The sequence below is a fragment of the Lissotriton helveticus genome, chromosome 4_1, assembly GCF_964261635.1.
Source record: "Lissotriton helveticus chromosome 4_1, aLisHel1.1, whole genome shotgun sequence".
Taxonomy (NCBI): Eukaryota; Metazoa; Chordata; class Amphibia; order Caudata; family Salamandridae; genus Lissotriton; species Lissotriton helveticus.
The window spans coordinates 2,131,478,045-2,131,499,253 of record NC_136063.1 but is presented as its reverse complement, the minus strand read 5'-3'; positions in this window follow the sequence as shown (position 1 = coordinate 2,131,499,253).

Below are 21,209 nucleotides of genomic sequence, written 5' to 3'. Positions count from 1 at the left end.
ACAGTGATAGAAAATCTAGCCTGGCGCTGTCAATGAATAAAGCAACAGTGCAGAAATAATATAGCATGCATAACTATTGCAGGGGTATATCAACAAATACCCCGCTCCCACCAATCGACGGGTACGCTCCCAATAGCAGACGGTAAAGAAAGAGAGAAGGAGGGGGGGGGGCATCCTATCCAGTCTATATTGTGCTTCATGTAGGTGTCATGGCATGCAGACACTAGTGGGCAATGTCTGGGAGATAGCAAGGTATGTTCGAGTATTGCTATCTCCCCGCAGCCCTAGCACTGTAGTTCACCCGGGTCGTGGCTTTGTATGTGGCTTGGGTCGGTACTAATGCCCAGGCGTGTCTCCCTGTGAGTCATCTATGTGTGGGTGGGGTGTGCCTGTGTCTAGCGCTTTGAAAGACTCCAATAGAAGATCCCAGGACATGGCAATGGGCGTCTTCCGCAGTCCACAGTATTCCTTCCTGTGTAATGCCCCACCTTCAGCCATCCCCCAACGCTCCATTTGCAACCTCCGGGCAGGTAATGCAGGCAGCTGCGCCGACTACCAGCTCCTAGTTATAAGGCGTTTCGCCAGTATGAGCGCCAGGTCAGCAAATTTCGCCTGCACTTTGTAACCCTTTGGACGTGGATACAGGCTCAGCAAGCAACTCTCTGCCGTCGTCCATGAGTGTAACCAACCACCTCCCGCAAGGTGACTGCTATCTGTGTCCAGTTTGTGGGGCGGGCAGAGCATGACCATAACGTGTGCAATAGGTCGGTCTCTTGTTCAGTGCATCTCGGACAGTTCACTGCCACTGCTGGGAACATTGTATGTAGTCGATGTGGTGTAAGGTATGTAAGGGCGGGATTTTCATTCTAGAGTCTGCTTACCATTTTCTGGAAATCCCGTCACAGGTCGACTGGACCTTTTTACCTGTCATAGAATGAATTAGGCAATCTATATACCAATAGTCAATACATTTCAACAATTCCCATTGTTTCCCCAAAGAACCACCAACTAAGGACTAAGTTTGAAGATTTATTGCAAAGCCAAGAATAACTGAAGGTATAAACACCTCAGCAAAAGGTTCAGAAGATAAACAGGCACTAATACAAACATAATCCTACGGAAGAGTCTCAGGCGGCTTAAGAATAATACAAGAATCAATTCAAGAATCATCAGGCTAACAATAATTGCTATAACCTGAGTTTTAGTATGCATTGAAAAAGATATCATTTCAGGTTAATCTGTCCCTACACTATGCTAAGTGACATCCCTACTCAACAATAGCCCAGCCTAATAAAGGTGTCAGCAGTGGTGACTTCCAAAGAAGTTCACTTACTTTCTCTCTGTTAGTCTAGAGTCTCCTCAGTCATAGCTAAGCTCTCTGGCAACCAACCGCTCCCTCTCGTCTCTCTCTCATCTGCTCTGCCTCCACCCTCGGGGTGCTGTCCCTAATACAAAACCCCACAATGCGAACGACACGCCTTCAGGTACGCCCCTCTCGAAGGTGTTAGTTTCCAAAATTTTCCATTTTGGCACCTCTCCATCCTTGTCCGTTAAAACGTCCTTGGGTCCCAGGCTCTCCTTCGCTTCAAGTTGCTTTCTTAAATTCCACGGCTACTCCTCCATGTCTGAGCCTAGCATCCTAACACTCTTACACAATGGGCCCTTCTACTCTACTATCTACTTGGTCCGGCACCTGCAAAGGAATACATGTGAATCGGCTCACAATTTCTTGATGTTGCAATTGACTTTAGCTAAAGGCAGCTTCTCTAAAAACATTTCTACGATTTAATGCTAAGCAAGGCTTTTTCCATCAGGTCTACACGATTTCCATGAACTAGGCCTCTGCACGTTTTATAGGCCCAACAGCCTAACATGTACAATATCTTTCGTTCTTTAAGCCTCCAGCTTTAAAGCATAATACATTCTAAAAAAAAGGTACAACTATGAATTTTAATAAGCAGATCTAAAGATACAATGGTGATCTAATAAACACATTTCTTATTAGTGAAAGACTTCTCATCAAACGACATCTCTATGTTAAAACGGCATTATTGATTTCAAAACTCTTAACATTACCTCTCCATGCATTTCTAATACTAATTACATTAGTCCTCAGCCCTACATTACATTTGAACACGATTAGTAAATCCTCTATATATGCGGGTGTTAACTACTTGTACATATGATACACCCCTACAAATTTTACTTCTGTTTGGCGCTCTCTCAGTTCTGCTCTTTGAGTTATCATATCTTGTACGAATTTGAGCCAGAAGTTGCTGGAGACTACCCTTGGATAAGCAAGAAGGGGGGCCCATTCTTTGTCAGTCAGAACCCTGCTCATATCCGTGTCCCACTTAGCCCGTAGTAGAGATAGGGGTGAAGGTATGTGCGCCCTTATGCCTCTGTACAGCCACAGCCACAGGTGTCTACCAGTGCCCATCAGATGTATCCAGTGTACCAGTTAATGTGTTGACGGTTTGGTCCCATCAGGAGCCCAATCCTACTTAATATATCTTATTATACTAGCATGTAATAGAAATAACGTGTCAAGTATTTGAAGGTGACGAGGACAACTACCATCTCAGCCTCCCCTAAGGGGATCACCTTCTACGAGAAACCCTCCTCAAACGAGTACACAAGTGATTTTTCAAAGTTAATGGCGAGACCCGACAATAATTGAAGCGGAGAGAAGATCTGGGACACAGTTTGGAGACCGCTCCAGAGGTCTTTGGTGTATAGTATAATATAATTGGCATATAGGTACAGTGCATGAGTCGTCTGCCCTATTGACCCGGCTGTGCTTAGTTTTGTATTCTTTATCAAACATATTTTTTATTACGTTTTACGTTATGATTTTCTATGGAACCTGCATCTAAGTAAGAGTTTAAGCTCCATTTTATTACTCAAGCTGGGTGACTATTTGTCGCTATTAATTCAATTGTTTCGCAGGGTTTGAATCTGTGGCAATTGGGACATGCTTGGATTTGTAGCATGTGCCTCACCCCATTGAGCTCTCAAACTAGCTAATCACTCCCTGTCCCAGCCTGCCTTTACTGCAAATGTGACATCACTCTGGAAATGGAACTGAACGACCTTCTGTTGTCGGTTCCAACCCAGCTATTAGGATGCGACCGAACCCTGTTTGGTTGCAATTCTATCCTTTGCTGTAGGAGCATGCATTCCAAACAGAACGCTTGCTCTCATAGCAAGGAGCAGGGGTGCACTTCATCCTTGCACCCCTTGGCAGTCACCTCAATGTGCCTGCCACCAGTTGCAGGGATCAACTAGGAGGCTGCCATTTGGCGGTATTGCACCTATGGGGGCCCTGCTGGGGGCTGCCAGACCGCTCCCAAATGCCTTTCTGTGTCGAAAAGGCCGGCACAGAAAGGCAGTGGGAAACTGCCATTGTAATTCCTAGGCCGGAAAGAGCCAGCCAAGGGATTGCTGAAGGTCTTAGAATGGCGGACGGACTCTCCGAGGCCATCGTAAGCCATTTGGAACTCCGGTTTGGAATAATTTCTGATCAACTCCATCCAAATAGGTTGTTCGGAAATTATTCCAAACAGGAGATTACGATGCCGTAAGAATGACTCTGACCGATGGTTGAAGCCATTTCTTACTGCATCGTAATTAGGCCCTAAACCTGCGCCCTTCCATACACATGCAGAATAATCTACCTGCAGGTGAAAATGCCAGGTTGATTCTGAAAACAGACCATCGAGAAGTTCATGTCGGGGCCACAAGCATGCTTTGTTTTGCTCACATACATGTAGGCAGTTAAATAAATAGACACAAGCATGTCTGGTTTGTAAAAATGCCCCTTTGAAACTTATCTGCTCTCTGCTGGAGATGCTGTTTAGAGTTCACGTTGTCAGCTGCAGACCCAACAGCCTGAGTTTCAATCCTGGCTACCCACCTAAGCACGTTATGTGATATTAGTTTAGTATCTTAATATTGTTGGGCCTCTGTTTCCTCAAAATATGAATGTGCCTAGAAACGGCTGCATGCTATTATCAAATTCAACATTTGTTGTTGCTGAAACACTCATTGGGGCACATATTAGGGGTGGCCAAGCAATACTCCGTCCAATCCCTAAACTCTGCAGTATTCGGCTGAGTTTTCCGGAAACTCTGCGGAATTCCACGGAGTAAAACTCCGTGAGCTCCGCCCAGGCCTACTCTGTACCATGGCCAGCTCTAAAGCCACATTTTTCTTCCTCAAGCAAGGAGTAGGGTTACAAGTAGGAGGTAAGGGTCCTACTAAAATAACACTCCAAGATCTTAACCGGGAAGGGAAGAAGAAAGATAGGCCTGTAATTGCTCAAGAACGCTGGATCTGCAGAAGACTTTTTCGGCAGAGGCGTAACTAGCGCCTTCTTACAACTACATGGCACCATGCCAGTTTTCAAGGATTGATTACAAAGTAGTAACAGACATGGCATTAGCTCATCCACCCATTGTTTTCACTCTTTGGGCGAAAGAGGAGCTAATGCCGATCCAGACCTCGTGAATGAGGCGATTGTTAAGAAATTCTCCTCTGTGATGGGTTCAAAAGCTTCAATTCTTTAGTTAGCATTCGCATAAAGGTCTTGTCCATCACATGCCCCACTCCTAAGTGTCTCTAAGACATCAGTGTTGAGGAAATGTAGTGCGTGAAAAGAGTCTAATAGAAAGACATTATCTCCAGGTATTAGTTTGATCCTATCTTTGTTTGTATAGATAGTCTTTATCTGTAAAATTATTTTTTAAGTTATGCACACAAACAAATAAGGGCGTTATCCAAGGCAAGGGGATACATATTGGCATGATTAAGGTTGGCCTCTTAAAATATGTAGTTACAAAGTGAATTAATTGCTATGCCAGAATCCATTTAAATATCACTGCACTGCTTGGGTTAGCAGGATCATATTAGACTGAAAATTATTGAGCTAAAGGAAAAACAAGTTAGTTAGTCCCAAAAACTAATTTTTTTTAAAGAGAAATAACTTTGTATTAAAATGATACTAAATCCTCCATTGTATTGATACCCTAATTGTAAATGTCAAGTTAACTCATAATTGCTTAAAATCTAAAATGCATTTTTAGTGTGTAAAATGTCTAAATAAAAAAACTTCAATTCAATCCCAGACTCCATAGGAAAGAAGTACAAGATGGTGAATATATACCGTGGACCTGTGAAATATTCTAGGACTAGCGTTAAAGTCATTTTTATCTAGCCCTTTCTTGCCCGCAGACCATGCTCACAATAGGCAAGGAGAGGAGCTCCGATGAATGTCCTGGGTGAGCAATTCCTTTTTGAAGCACGACAGTTCAAAGGTTCATGCAAAGTGCGGAAGTCTCATGGTGTAATATATCATGGCTGCAACACATACTCTACACAAGCAAGATGGATGGAGTGAGAACAGATTACTAGTACCAGTGAAGTATGAAACTTTTATGAGGCTTGTAATAGTGTGACCTTCTTGGATTTACTGACTATAAATATCTCGTGTTTGAGAGCTTTCTTTGCTAGGCAACTCAGATACTCAGGGCTTCATTACGATGTCGCCACGACCCCCACGGGCCCCAACTGGAGGCCTCAGGTTGAAGGGGGCCTGCTGCAGGCCCCAAAGTCAGTTTCTGACAGCTGTTCTGCATCAGACAGACCGATTCAGAAAGGCTGTCCGATTCCCACATCGTAATATGTTGGTCGAAAACACGGTACGTAGAGCTATACAATTCAGCTCCGACCGAAGTGGATTTTTCGAATGCTGGTCGGAACAGATTCCATCATTATCGGTCGATCGAAATGTTTCCGAGTCGGTCGGAAACATAGGTTCCGAAACTGCTTAGGAGAATCCGACTGCCGTTCGGAGCCTTTCCGACCGACATCGTAATGAGGCCCTTAGTTGCTGCAGTCAGATTCTTGTTGCCAGTGTTAGAACACAAATGCTACATAGTAATCGAAGGTTTGTATTTAGAGATGTATACTGGGGTAGCAGAGCATTCAATGATTTAGACTTTAGTATCTACCAGAACGTACGAACACAGCAGCAGACCAAGGTCAAGCACATTCACTCACTTAGTTTCAAAATTACTACTTTGAGTGCAACCACTTCCAGCACCTGCTGCTGAGAGGTGCCAATTTACAATCCGAATTAAGACAAAAGGACGGTGCACTACATGGACAAATCAAGAGGATGTAAATTCTTTGAAGGTTCTTCTTTTTTATTAGATTTTCTTTGGAAAACAACAATGGCGCACAGCAAACGCGCTTTGTTCCCCCTTGCCACGGGAACTTTGTCAGGGCTAGTAAAGTGAAACGGGGCTTCCAAGTTAGAACCCAAGCAAAATATATATCCGTATACAGATGCCAAATGAGCGTCACACACAGGAAGAGCAATCGTCGTCCTAATGAGTAGAGGAAAGTCTTTAATAGTATAAATGGGAAAATTCAGTTCTTCAAGAGTTTCAAAGGAATACTACTATTGTTCGCTCTTCATAAATCCCAAATGTTAGGAGAGGACAGGAAATATATAAATTCTAATAACGCCACTCTTATATGGTGCCCTCCGAAATCAACCAACGATTAGCAGTAGTAACAGAGGGTGACGGTCCCAATTGGTTGGAAGAGCAGTCTCCGTATAGTGCCCAATCAGAACTTCCGTGATAAGAAGTTAACAGATATGCTGGCGCAAATCTCCATCGACGCTGAATGTAGTGCACCTTCCTTTTGTCCTTAATTGAGACTTTATTATCTGAATGTTATCTTGAGAAGTCATCTTTTTTCCGTAGGAAATGAACTCTAACCTGCACTATTTTCTCAAACAGAGAAACAAAAAGGATATTAATTTGTACAGACATGTTTATGTTTTCCTTAGGTACAGTGTGTTATTGAGGTATTGACAATATTGGGTAAGTGATTGATTGAGTGTTATATGGGAAGGTTCAATACATAGTGCCTCATTTATGAAAAGTGTTGAATCTCTGCGGTAAAACAGCGATGCAAAACTTTTCAGTGCACTCTCCTTGCGACACCATGGATGCGCCATATTTACTGTACGGCACTCCATGTCGCAAGGGTTGACAAGTACGCCAGGAGTCCTGACATATCTGTCGACACAAAAATGACGCGTTGTGGGAGTGTGTCTGAAAACAGACGTAACTCCAGCAATGTGTTCTTTTACATGGGGCAAGCCCCCAAACCCCCAAGCCCCATGTGAAAAGGCCTGCATCAGCTTAACGCCTGCTGTGAGTCAGGCATAAGGATTTGACGCAGTGACCTCCTAGAAGTGTTACAGTGAAATTTCATAGATTTCACTCTGACACTTCTATGAGCTTTTTTTTGCTGGGGATCGCCCACTCTGCATACATTATACCTGACATAGGTATAATGTAGTGCAGGGTTCAACAAAGTGACACAATCTGTTTAGATGCATCACTCTGTAAATATGGCGCAACGTGCCGCATTTTTTACGCTGCCACAGTGTCACAAAAAGTGACACATCGGCGACGCAAAGGGCTCATAAATAAGTCCCATTATGTGTATTCCTTCTGTTATACTTGATGAACATATTTCATTAAGAATTCTTCAGAACACAAATTTAATTTACAAAACACTGAAGATAGCTATTGACATAAAAACAAGCATTTTAGTTCAAGTATTCTCTTGCATCAGTAGGAGAGGTCCATTTGCATTTCAGCTCTAGGAAGTCCCCGAGTTTCAACTTCTTACAAAAGTCAGAAAAATTTAAAGTGTCACAAGGCAAATCATGTGTTATATTAGAGTTAGTTATTTTAATTTGAGATATCAATACTTCTGCAGAGCAGGTTACGCCCAGTTGTAGTGACAGACAGAATAAAGACATTCAGTGAAACTGGTTCTCTTTCTTTTCCTACTCCCCTTTGCCTGGGCCCACCAGGATAAGCAAGAAGACAAGAGGAAGGGTGATATTACCACTTGCCGTTTTACCTGCAGCAGGGCCAGTGATGTTCACTGTCTGGCCACCTTGGGATCTGCACCACATATCGCACAACAAGGTTGTAAAACACCTCACCACCACTATTTCAGATATTATTTCAGGTATTTGCACCCCCAAACCTCCCAACCCCTGGACAATAATAAGCCAGTTGGACACAGATATTCATTGCAGGCTGAGCATCTGGAGCATTCCTATGTCACCGGTGGGTCAATTCCGTGTACCTTCACAGGAGTGTAGTACAAGCAGTTATTTGTGGTGCACAAGTGTCTGTACTTGGAGGGACCTGATCTGTCTAGACACCACAGTACTCCCACTGTTCAACAGATCCACACAACCTGTTCCACAACACCTCACATGGCCAGTCGTGTACAATCTAAACTATGTTTTTCTTACATCAGTACCCATCTGCAAAGTGTAGATTTCCAGTGCCTTGCAATGAATAACATAAAACGACTACGCATTGCTCTATGGAAGTGCCTTCCCAGTGTGTTCTGCCAGCTATTGCAGTATTATCCTTCTACCTGTGTTTGGTACTCGTTTGTAACATGCACACATCACTTTTCTCTTGTAACACACTGTTTGCTACCTCTTACATTGCGTTTGCTTTAGATACTTGCACAAGTGCCACCATTGCCTACGTAGCGTTTGTTCTTGTGCTTGTGTCTGCCATTTATTGCAGTATTATATCTCTACTTGTACTTTGTACGCTGTTATGACCTGCACATATGTCACTTTTTCCTCCTGTAATGCACCGTTTGCTACCTCTTGTATTTTGTTTGCTCACAATTGTCATTTTTGCCTCATGTAACTTAACGTTTGCTTTTGTAATTTGTTCACTTGTAATGTTCTCCTCATGTATCAGTTCTGTTCCTATTGTGAAGCGCTCTGACACCTTTGGGTAAAGTCCGCGTTATACAAAAACGCATAAAATACAAATAAATAAATAAATAAAATATCTATCTGCAGAATAAACCTTCAATAAACAGACCTCCATTTTATTTTTCTACATTGTCTATCTGCATCGACTACGAGTTTGTTTTGCAATGAGGCTACATTTCAGATTCTTGCAACTGTTGGGAATCAGTTAGCATTACCATCTGGATCAACCCAGGCCTTTCAATCTTCCAAGTCTAAGCTGATCTAGTGTTTAATCATATTAACTTTAATCTGGGCAGAGTCAATACGTAAACAACTTCCACATGCTTAAATAGCAGTTGGAGAAAGAATGCCATAAACCTATGTGTTAGAAAAAAGAGAGAATTAATAAATCACATGGTTTTATCTCGTGGGGGGGAAATGCTTCTATTACAAAGCAATTCCAGTAATAGTGTTACATGCCAAATTAAATACAGCTAATAGCAGGGAAGGAACAGTCCTGCCAATTACAGAGTCCAAAGGCATGGAAAATTGAACATGCTTTCCATGTAACCATGGGTGCCAGGCATCAGGAAGAGAACCGTGTTGTCCTCAATGATTTCCAGGAACTGGGATAAATAATTTAGGCCCCCAGGTTTAACGCCTTAACCGCGGCGGTGTTTCCGCAGCGGTGCGGGCGTTCTAAAGGGTGGGCGGGTCTCCGTCGGCTCGAGGGAGGTAGTGCTCCCGTCGGCCAATGGCTGATGGTAGCACCTACGGGGTTAAAGATCATTTTTGTATTCTAATTTTCACGATCAGTGATCTCAAAATAATATCAACGAAGGGCTTGATTCCGACTTTGGCGATCCATGGGATGCCGCGGCGTCGGTTGCGGTAAAACCGCCCAATTATGATGAATGCGTTCTCATAGAAGAAATAACACCGCTGACACCACCACGAATTTCCATCCACCATCGTCGGTTCAATAGGCCAATACTGTTGTCAGAGGGTAGACATTCAGTTTCCCTGGTAGGAGTTGGCCTAACGGCTAGGGCGCTCGACCCCGGACCTGGAGGAACAGGGTTCGAGTCTCTCGGTAACGACGTCAAACATCCTGTGATTCTGAGGAAATCGCTTGGGGCTGATTACGATTGCGGTTAATCTGCATCCTCCGGGCCGGCGGAAGCCACCACATGCCCGGAGGATGCGGATTAACCGCTGCGTACATAGAAATGACCCCCCGCCGAATTAGGATGGTGGGGGGGTCATCTGTGGACGGCAAGACCGTGCACCGCTTTTCCGCCGCGAGACCGCGGCGGAAAAGCTCTAATATGGTGGCGGTGTCTATCAGACACCGGCAGCCATATTAGGATGCATGGGGTAACATGCTTTTCCACGGCGGGTTTTCCGCTGTGGAAAAGCATGTGGTCTTTGGCATTTGGGGGCCTGTTGCGGGGCCCCAGGGTGTTGGGGGGTGGGGGGTGCACATGAGGGGTATCTATGGTACCCCCCAACATTTACATGCACAAAGTGGCAGGCACCGCGCGGTGCCTGCCGCTTTGTGCATGCAAATGTAACACATGCAGTTTTAACATTGCGGCAGGTGCTGCTTCAAGCAGCACCCGCCGCAATGTTAAACATACGGGATGTGACCGCCAGGGTGGTGGTCACATCCCAATTTGCACGGAGGGACCGTCGCTGCCCCTGCGGACGGTCCCTCCACCTCTGGGGTGGCGGACGGACGCAGGTCCGCCCGACATCCAAATCGGCCCCATAATCTCCCCGTGCCTAATAAAACTGAATGTGTGTCCTCATGTAACGTAACTGGTGCTATGTAAATCGCTCTGATACCCGATTCGGTTCGGGTCTAGTTCGTGCTATATAAAACTCTGCAAAAAAAAAAATCATGGTGAGGCTTACCTTCGACGTGAAACTGGTGGTAACACCCCCACACCTAAGGTGGAGAAAAGGGAATTATATTAGGTGAAAACTCACCTGTACTCACCACTACACACCTCAACACGTCCTGTAACGCCATAGAGCCAGCCCTGAACGTCCTCCCGCTGCTGATCCTTCTTGATGCTCACCGACACCATTGTCACCGCATCAGGCGGTAAGCCATATGCCTACCAATCACCATTGACTCCACATCAAATAGAATGCCAGGCATGGACTTGTCAAGGTATTTTGGTGCCCCGGCCCAAACATTTCATGTGTGCCTCTGCCCCCAATGAATAGAGATGTATGGGCCAAGCAATGCTCCATCATTACCCTATGGCCAGGTCATGGACACTGCACAAGCACCCCTCACTACAATTTACATGTGTTCCAAACTCTGATTCATGGCTCATGTAGTCTGCATTGATGGATGTAATAGAACAGCAGCACCCCATCAGTACCCCACATATTATTTATCATCACACCCTCACGTTTCACACTTGCAAGATTGAAGGTATGTGGCATGAAATTGAAATGCACACCCCTGCCAAATATCTGTAATAAATACCACATACCACTAACAGTAAAAAGTAATGGCATCTACATGGGATGCCAATCAATCAGTGGGAGAACCATGCAAAGGTCAAGTTGTAAACACGCCCTGCTGAATAGGCTTGTTTCAACAAGGGGGGGAGGGTCCTTGCAGGCTGTAGCGTGATCCAAATAACACCTTGCGCATGCCTCAAAACGTATATGTGTCCTGGACCTGGTGCATGTAGTATATGAGGGACAATCAATACTGTCACCAAGTACCATGCATATGTGGCCAATGTAGAAGTGCAAGTCAGAAAGGCAAACACAGCAGGGACAGAATTTGTCTCACAAATACATCAAGTATGTGTAAGCCATTCACACTAAAAAAGGACATATCCAAACAAAAAGAAAGTGTACAATGACATGGCAATTCAACACCCTCCATGTGTGAATGTAACAAATAACTACCCGGCACACATCAAAAACATACATCACACACCTATGTCATAGAGAGAAGAGCACCCGAAATGATGGACATATCACCCAAAACAAGTTGAAATACTTACCATATGAGATCAGACCCATATTAATCCCAAGTTATCTTTTGAATGCATCACACATATGTTTCCATTGAACAGTTACCCTTCTCCTTGCTATTTCCAGCACCGGTTCGAAGCTCAGATTACACAAACCCCTTTAAATGGATCGCCAATCAGGGTGAAACAGACATAACTGTTCATGTCCTAGGCTGTTGGAAAAACACACTTGTTGTGTTGTCCATTATGGCATGATATCTTTCAGATGATGTGATGAGGACTACATACAGGTCAGTATGGGGACATTTATTTATTATTTGCATTTGTAGGGCGCAGCAGCTACCAAAAAAGGGTTTCCCGGCGCCATGCCAGACAGAGCAGCAGAGGAATTATTGGTTAAAGAGCCAGGTCTTAAAAGCTCTGCAGAAGCGGATGTAAATAGTTTCATTACGGATAACAAGGGGAAGAGCATTCCAGAGGGATGGGCCCAGGTAGGAAAAGGATCTACCGCTCATCCTGGCGAGTTTAAACCTGGGTACAGTGAATTTACCGAGTGTTGCAGACCACAAATTACGCATGGGCAAGTAGGGACATACAAGGGATTGCAAATAAAGAGGTGCTGTGCCGGTTTTTATCTTGAACATGTAGCTCAGGGCCTTGAACTTGATACGGTTCTCCACCCTGAGCCAGTGTAAGTCGCGATGGTACCCAGAAATGGGAGTTGCTCTGAGAACTCTACACAGAAGTCTAGCTACGGAGTTCTGTACCAGCTGCAATCTACGAATTACTGCCTTGTTGGAGTCAAGATACAGGATGTTTTCGTAGTCAAGCCGCGAGGTGATAAGGGCATGAACCACTGTTTTTTGGGTAGAGATTGGCAGCATCCAGATGCTCTTCCTGAGCCATTTTAGGATGGTAAAGCAGACTGCTGTAACTTTGACTGCTTGATGGTGCATTGTCAGGGAGTCGTCAATGGTTAAGCCCAAGTTGCGGACAAGGATAGAGGGCTAGAGGACATGCTTTTCGGAGGAGATTGGATGTAGATTTGTCACTCCATGGGTCTGGAAGGTTCAGTTGTTATTTATGTTACTTGTGACATTGTGCACAACCACAGTTTAATCTTGTTTTGGATGACTGACAAAGTGCATCATGGTAGTTGTAGTTACATAAAAAATCCATAGAGCCTACAATATCTTGCTCCTTACTGTGACATACCTTTTATTGTTATGTTGATATGGGCCGTAACTTGACATTAGGGCAGATTAGATGCTTCAAAGGTTTATATAACTTGTAATAACACTTACAGGCATCATGGCATGGTGTGGAGATTGTTGCAACATACCCTATATGCCACACAAACCATTCATACATTATGATTTACCTCTCTGATACTGATACTTTGCTGATTGATAGTTATTGTTCTATTTCCTACACACATTTTGTGGGAGCTTGTATGTGAACAAACGGGAATGTACCTTCTTGTGAGTTTGTGATCTTATCAGACTCAGCTCCCCCAACTATTAATGCATGCCTTCAGAGTGGAGGATGGCCAAGAATTTCTCCTCCCACAGTAGATACTGCACTGGTGTACTGGGAGGGCCACCACCAGTCTTCAGGTGCTGCCTAGAGGCCAGTACACACCCTGGCCCTGAGGTCATGCCACCGCTTCCTAATATCCCCCCTGTGTGTGTGGTATTGTGCCTACCGCATTGACTTTGAGAATGATTCTGCACCACATTTCCCTTTCCTGCTCTGAGGAGTATGTTGTACTTGTGCCTCAAACAATTGTGGTTCTACTCTGAGGATTTCATCCACCATGACAGACAGCTTTTGCTCCGAAAACTTTGGGTTTTTAGTTTGAGATATTATGAAAGGGGAGAGGGAGTAACACTACAATAATACATGAACAGATATCCAGGAGAAAATAGTGATGGAGCAAGGTCAAGTTGTGGTTAATGACAAGTGAGCTAACTGAAAAAGACCTAAAGTAAACTATTGTACCTCTGACTGCCCTGTGGAGCTGGGATGGGGCAAAGGATCATGGTTTAGAATGGTGTTTTTTTTTATGGTGAGCTATGCAGGTGCCTTCGATTGGCTTGGCTACACCAGGTGAGTTGTATTTATGTCCTTCCAATGGCCACGAATCTATTGCTTTGCTTAGCTCCAGCCACAAATGTTTTCCACTGTTGGAGAACTGCGGCTAGGAGACCGCCAGTACTGGTATATCATTGGACTGTCGGCTGGACAGTGTCGACATACTATTCACATGCATTGAGGATCACCCACACGCTGGTAGCATGGTCAGGACATCATTGTAATGTTTGTCAATAAATGTGCAAATAAAGCTTTTGTAATCAAAACAACAATAAACATGTGTTGGAGTCTTTCTTTTACATTCCTCAAGCTACATAATGCAGCCATAAAACCGACCGCAAGGGGCACATGTATTCACAAGCTGAAGAGCAAAAGCTCCAGCTCTGGAAATGCTTAAAAACATCATCAATTTTTCCTGTTGTCATATTCAATAGATTCCAGTAAACATATGGTTAAATTTGTGTTAAGCATTTCTGGACTCACTGCAGCCTCCCACACCACTTAAGAACTTACTGGTGATGCCATTGACCAGATTTGGACACCACCATGGAGAAAACCATAAGGAAATAAGCCCATGAAGGGCATAACAGACAATTCTTACAAGTGGCAGTAAATAATAAGTGAGCAGCTCTGGCTGCTCATTTATTTTTCTGTCCCCAATTTAATTATTTTTTTGTCAGTGTCCTGGTCCCGCCTGGGACACCCAGAGCTTTCTTGTTTTATTGGGTCCGCTGGGGTCATGCCAGCTTCCTGTGTGAGAGCTGGTCACACTATTGTTTTAAAAAAATTGTAATCACTTGGATGCCCTTGTGTCCAGGTCTCAACCTGGCGCTTTCAGTCTACTTGTTTCTATTTTAGTTTCCAAACATACACTTATAGGTGGCAATTATATAAATTTGTCTTTGAATTTTAGAAGAACATTAAATCAATTTGTCTTTAGAATTTTGGAAACTCTCTTATGATGCATTTTGTAAAAGCTCGAAGGTTTGTGGTAAGTAAAAAAATGTATACTTGTTTGCCAGTCAGGTAAGAATCATTGTCTGAACATCAATTGCTTACATAATCATGGTAAACAAGTGGTTACTGATAATATTTTGTCATGACACCACCCAGATATTGCAAACCTGTTTCAAAAGTATCTATTATATAAAGATCTGCAATTTAAAAAAAAAGAATTACATTTTAGGTCATGGCTACTGACAAAGTGTGGTGTTGCGTTTTTACTATTCATTAGCAAGAAAAAGGTAAATACGTCTGTAACAGATAGATGCATATATTTGTTGAATCTTAGATATCCATTGGATTAACCTCCTTTCCCTGGTGTAAAATATATAGCTTTCCAAAAAGAGGACACTGTTCCTAGTGTAAGGTGCAAAAGTCACCAATGCATGAGGGTGCAAAAAGTCACCCATATATGAAAGAAGAAACTAAAAGGGAGAAAAACAGAATCCCTAGGTAAGGAGACACACAGAAAACAGGGAAACCATTTTGTGTCCTCTGTTGCCCTCACACACTTCGAAAGGTGTCATGCTTCATCATCGGGCAGTTGCTCCTCGTAGGGCCGGCGCTGCAATTCCCTACGGGTCCCCCGAAGGGTCTCTTTGTCGGAGATCTTTTGTAGGACTGCTGGATGGTGCATGCGGGTGTGCGGGGTGGTGGATCAAAAAAAGGGTTAATTAGTGCGTGCAAGTGTAGTGTAAAATTCATAATGGGTAACCATGCAGCGATTATTTTAATAGTATACCCTAAGCAGACATATCTGCTAAATAAAATCTAGCCCCAGTGGCATACTATGCCCGGGTATAGAAAGACATAGGTCAACATGTTTCGCGCCTGCGTCGCCATAAGGGTCGTTGGCGCTTCGTCAGGACCAGAATTATAAAATGCAAAGTGCACGTGAAAGACAAATTTAAAATACCCTCATAATCGATCAGGGCGGGCAGTAACCTGTATAACCAACATCTGGCTACAGCTGTATGTTGTAACCGCTCCTGATCAGTACCCTCATAATCGATCAGGGCGGGCAGTAACCTGTATAACCAACATCTGGCTACAGCTGTATGTTGTAACCGCTCCTGATCAGTACCGTTAAATGGGCCAGTTTGGATCCAGGTCACGTCAAATTTTGACTTGTAATATTTTGTTCTGCATTTCTTTGGCAAACCAGGCGCTTTTCCCTTCTTCGACGTACTCTCCAAGGAACTACAAATGCGTTTTCCTGTATCCGAAATTTCCTCAGCGCAACTGGTGGGTTCAGGTGACTGTTGTGGCTGAATTTCTTTAGACTGTGGGACTTCCTTTTCATTGACACAACTTTCAGTTCTCTTTGAACGGTTTAGCTGGTCTTCATCCTCCTGCATAGTTTCCAATATCTGACAGTCTGAGTCACTTTCTGGGCTGGGCTCCATTCTCACCAGCTCCCTACACCAGCCCAGGGGAGGCGGGTCGCGCAGCTGAGACTGTGCAGTGAAGTGAAACAGCAGGGTGCAGCACCCCGAGTACTGAAAGCCCCCCAGAGTAGCAGTCCTGTGTTAAAAGACACTAGGTGGTGCCCACTACTTCTTCCAGCGTTGAGGGACCTCAGTGCACCCCCGTCACCTGCGCAGACGCTCAGTGCGCCCACTGTAAGGAGAATATCCTCCCTCAGTTCGCAGCTCGTGCTGCAAGTTCCTCGGTGTGGCGATGCCCTCCCCCGGGTAGGCAGGGCCAGGCACACCGTGTCGCACCCACGGTGGCACCGACCGCTCGTTCGCCTACTCGGGCGGCGGAGAAACAACCCTGCTGCGCTTCAGTTTGTTGGAGGCCGCCTCAGACTTTAACAACGGACACGCGCACCGAAAGCAAACAGGAAGTGCCTCCTTCTATCGGAAGCGTCACCCTCACGCTTAATCAGTGAGACATGAAGAGCTCATTTCTTCGTGCTAAAACCACCGTGCTGCACGGTGGTTTTAGCACGAAGAAATGAGAAGGGGGCGTGCACGTCGTGAAGCGAGGACCCTGGTTGGCCGGAGGGGTGGAGCTCTTCATGTCTCACTGATTAAGCGTGAGGGTGGCGCTTCCGATAGAAGGAGGCACTTCCTGTTTGCTTTCGGTGCGCGTGTCCGTTGTTAAAGTCTGAGGCGGCCTCCGACAAACTGAAGCGCAGCAGGGTTGTTTCTCCGCCGCCCGAGTAGGCGAACGAGCGGTCGGTGCCACCGTGGGTGCGACACGGTGTGCCTGGCCCTGCCTACCCGGGGGAGGGCATCGCCACACCGAGGAACTTGCAGCACGAGCTGCGAACTGAGGGAGGATATTCTCCTTACAGTGGGCGCACTGAGAGTCTGCGCAGGTGACGGGGGTGCACTGAGGTCCCTCAACGCTGGAAGAAGTAGTGGGCACCACCTAGTGTCTTTTAACACAGGACTGCTACTCTGGGGGGCTTTCAGTACTCGGGGTGCTGCACCCTGCTGTTTCACTTCACTGCACAGTCTCAGCTGCGTGACCCGCCTCCCCTGGGCTGGTGTAGGGAGCTGGTGAGAATGGAGCCCAGCCCAGAAAGTGACTCAGACTGTCAGATATTGGAAACTATGCAGGAGGATGAAGACCAGCTAAACCGTTCAAAGAGAACTGAAAGTTGTGTCAATGAAAAGGAAGTCCCACAGTCTAAAGAAATTCAGCCACAACAGTCACCTGAACCCACCAGTTGCGCTGAGGAAATTTCGGATACAGGAAAACGCATTTGTAGTTCCTTGGAGAGTACGTCGAAGAAGGGAAAAGCGCCTGGTTTGCCAAAGAAATGCAGAACAAAATATTACAAGTCAAAATTTGACGTGACCTGGATCCAAACTGGCCCATTTAACGGTACTGATCAGGAGCGGTTACAACATACAGCTGTAGCCAGATGTTGGTTATACAGGTTACTGCCCGCCCTGATCGATTATGAGGGTACTGATCAGGAGCAGTTACAACATACAGCTGTAGCCAGATGTTGGTTATACAGGTTACTGCCCGCCCTGATCGATTATGAGGGTATTTTAAATTTGTCTTTCACGTGCACTTTACATTTTATAATTCTGGTCCTGACGAAGCGCCAACGACCCTTATGGCGACGCAGGCGCGAAACATGTTGACCTATGTCTTTCTATACCCGGGCATAGTATGCCACTGGGGCTAGATTTTATTTAGCAGATATGTCTGCTTAGGGTATACTATTAAAATAATCGCTGCATGGTTACCCATTATGAATTTTATACTACACTTGCACGCACTAATTAACCCTTTTTGTTTGACCCACCACCCCGCACACCCGCATGCACCATCCGGCAGTCCTACAAAAGATCTCCGACAAAGAGACCCTTCGGGGGACCCGTAGGGAATTGCAGCGCCGGCCCTACGAAGAGCAACTGCCCGATGATGAAGCATGACACCTTTCGAGGTGTGTGAGGGCAACAGAGGACACAAAATGGTTTCCCTGTTTTCTGTGTGTCTCCTTACCTAGGGATTCTGTTTTTCTCCCTTTTAGTTTCTTCTTTCATATATGGGTGACTTTTTGCACCCTCATGCATTGGTGACTTTTGCACCTTACACTAGGAACAGTGTCCTCTTTTTGGAAAGCATTATGAAATAAGGAGCATGGACACTGGACCTTTAATAGCTCCTCGGTCCCCCCCTCTCCCCTTCGTATAGTAAAATATATAGCCCCAATTTTAGCAACAAAACCATTAGGCTAATCATGTTTATACATTCCCTGGACAGTTCCTTTTTTCAGTGATAGAACGTTGCACTCAATCCTCAACTTGACCATAAAGAATAAACAGTCAACCTGGATAGGTAGAATACTAGTATGAACATCAATAAATTCTGGAGGTGGAGCCTTTGAATACATAATGCATGTGGAACACACAAAGGGCACTGCATTTTAGTTTTCACAAAATTCCCTTGCCTATGAAAATTTCTCATTGATTTAGGCTTTGTTTGATGCGTAATAAAATTAATACTTAGTTTAGTTAAAGTTTTGTGGAGAATACCTTCACTTCTGGTAGTACCAAATCATTGAGAATTAAATATACAAAATGTTTTAAACACTTCCTACATGGGGTAATTCATGTTGGTGTGTTTCAAAAGACACTCTTTTATCGACTAACCCGCTGTTTTAGATCAAATCTCCCAAAGTTTAAACTTTCTAATTAAATGTACCATTATATTGATGTTTAAATATCGATATGACAGAATATCTATCATCAAGAATATTGTCGACCAGAATATCGAAATGCAGGTAAGAAATATTGAAATAATTAATATCAATGTTAGTAATATCGTTAGTCAAAATATCGTTGTTAATAATATCGATTTTTTTTAGTGTTTTGTATGTTAGAAAATGTGTTAACCTCTTCGATGCTCATGACGGCTTCTTGTGTATTTTAGTTCTGTAGCGGGTAGTGGGTTTATAGGGGAAAAGGGTGGGAAGTAATTTAATTCTAATATATTTATTAATAATTTTTTAGAAGTTATTAACTTAAGAAAAAAACATAAATATTGCATTTTTGTTCCGTAGCAGGTTGTGGGTTAATAGGGGAATAGGGTGGGAAGTAAATTAATTATTATTAATTAATTAATATTTGTATTAATTAATATTTTTGTATTCCATAATTGATGTTAAATGTGTTAACTAATTTGTTCTTATTTGGTCATTAATAATTAATAATTAATTGGTAAATATGTTAATTGTGTAAATTTTTGAGGAGCAGGTTGTGGTTTTATAGGGGAGTAGGGTGGGAAGACATTTAATTATCATTATTTATTAATAATTGCATTCATTAATATTTATGTAATTAATATTTTATATTGCTAATTGTGTTTAAAATGTTATTAATTACTTATTAATTGGATATTAATTCATAAGTAATAATTGGTAAATATGTTAATTGTGTCATTTCTTTTAAAGTTTGTTGTGGGTTGAAAGGGGAGTAGTGTGGGAAGTAATTTAATTTTAGTAAAAAAAATTTTTTATGTATGCAATATTTATTTAAAGTAAGGTTATAGTATTAATTGTGTGAACTAATTTATTATAAATTGTTTTTAATTTGCTTGTTAATTGTTATTAGTTAATTAATTGTCAAATAATTATGTTAATCGCGTAATATTTTACAATATTGGTGGTGACGTTTATAGGGGAATATAGAGGGAGGTAAATTATTTTTCAAACATTAATTATTCGCTAATTAATGTTAATTATTTTGCAGGAGTGGGAATACTAAATTATTCCCCTCCCCTATCCAACACTTTCCCTACAGTTGCATTTGCTGGAGTGGAGATAGTAATTTTTGCCCACCCGCTATCCAACACTTTCCATACTGTTGCTCTCACTGGAGTGGGAATGGTAATTTTTATATACCCCCTATCCAACACTTTCCCTACTGTTGCACTCACTGGAGCGGGAATAGTAAATTATTCCTCTCCGCTATCCAACACTTTCCCTACTGTTGCACTTTCTGTAGTGGAAATAGTAATGTTAGCCCCTACACTATCCAACATTTCCCTACTTTTATAGTTAATGTAGTGTAAAGTATATTTTAGAAAAAAATATGAATTGTAATATTTTTATTATATCCGCCCGAAACGCGCCATACTGCCGTTTGCCGTTCTGAAACTGGTGCAATAAATCATCTTGCCTTACTTTTGGATTCGCTGGTCTTTGTTCGCCACTGGCTGGAGGTTCAAGATCGTGTGTTTGGATCTATACATATATATATATATATATGTTAGACGGCGACCTGGAGGGTCGGCCGAGCACAGTGATCGCACAGACAGGTAACTTCCCCCCCACAGATGGACACCACACAATGATTAGGGTAACACCTTTTATAGGCACTTCGGGTAGTAGAGTGGTATGATACAAGGCGATCAGGACACGATGATCCTCTCAATTCTAGTCTCTAGTAAGGGAAGGGGGTAGCGGGACAGTCTTGGTACCCACGGGTACGGAGGTGTAACGGTGATAGCTCACAATCCTCGAGCTCGGTGTTCGGATGGGTCAGACCGCGGCAGCGCCGGCAGGTCCCGAAGAGGTCGTAGGTGGCAACGGGCCGCGGCAGCGCCAGCAGGTCCCACGAGGATGAAGGTTACAACGGGCCGCGGCAGCGCCAGCAGGTCCCACGAGAATGTAGGTTGCAGAGGGCCGCGGCAGCGCCAGCAGGTCCCACGAGGATGAAGGTTGCAGAGGGCCGCGGCAGCGCCAGCAGGTCCCACGAGGATGAAGGGTGCAGAGGGCCGCGGCAGCGCCAGCAGGTCCCACGAGGATGAAGGTTGCAGAG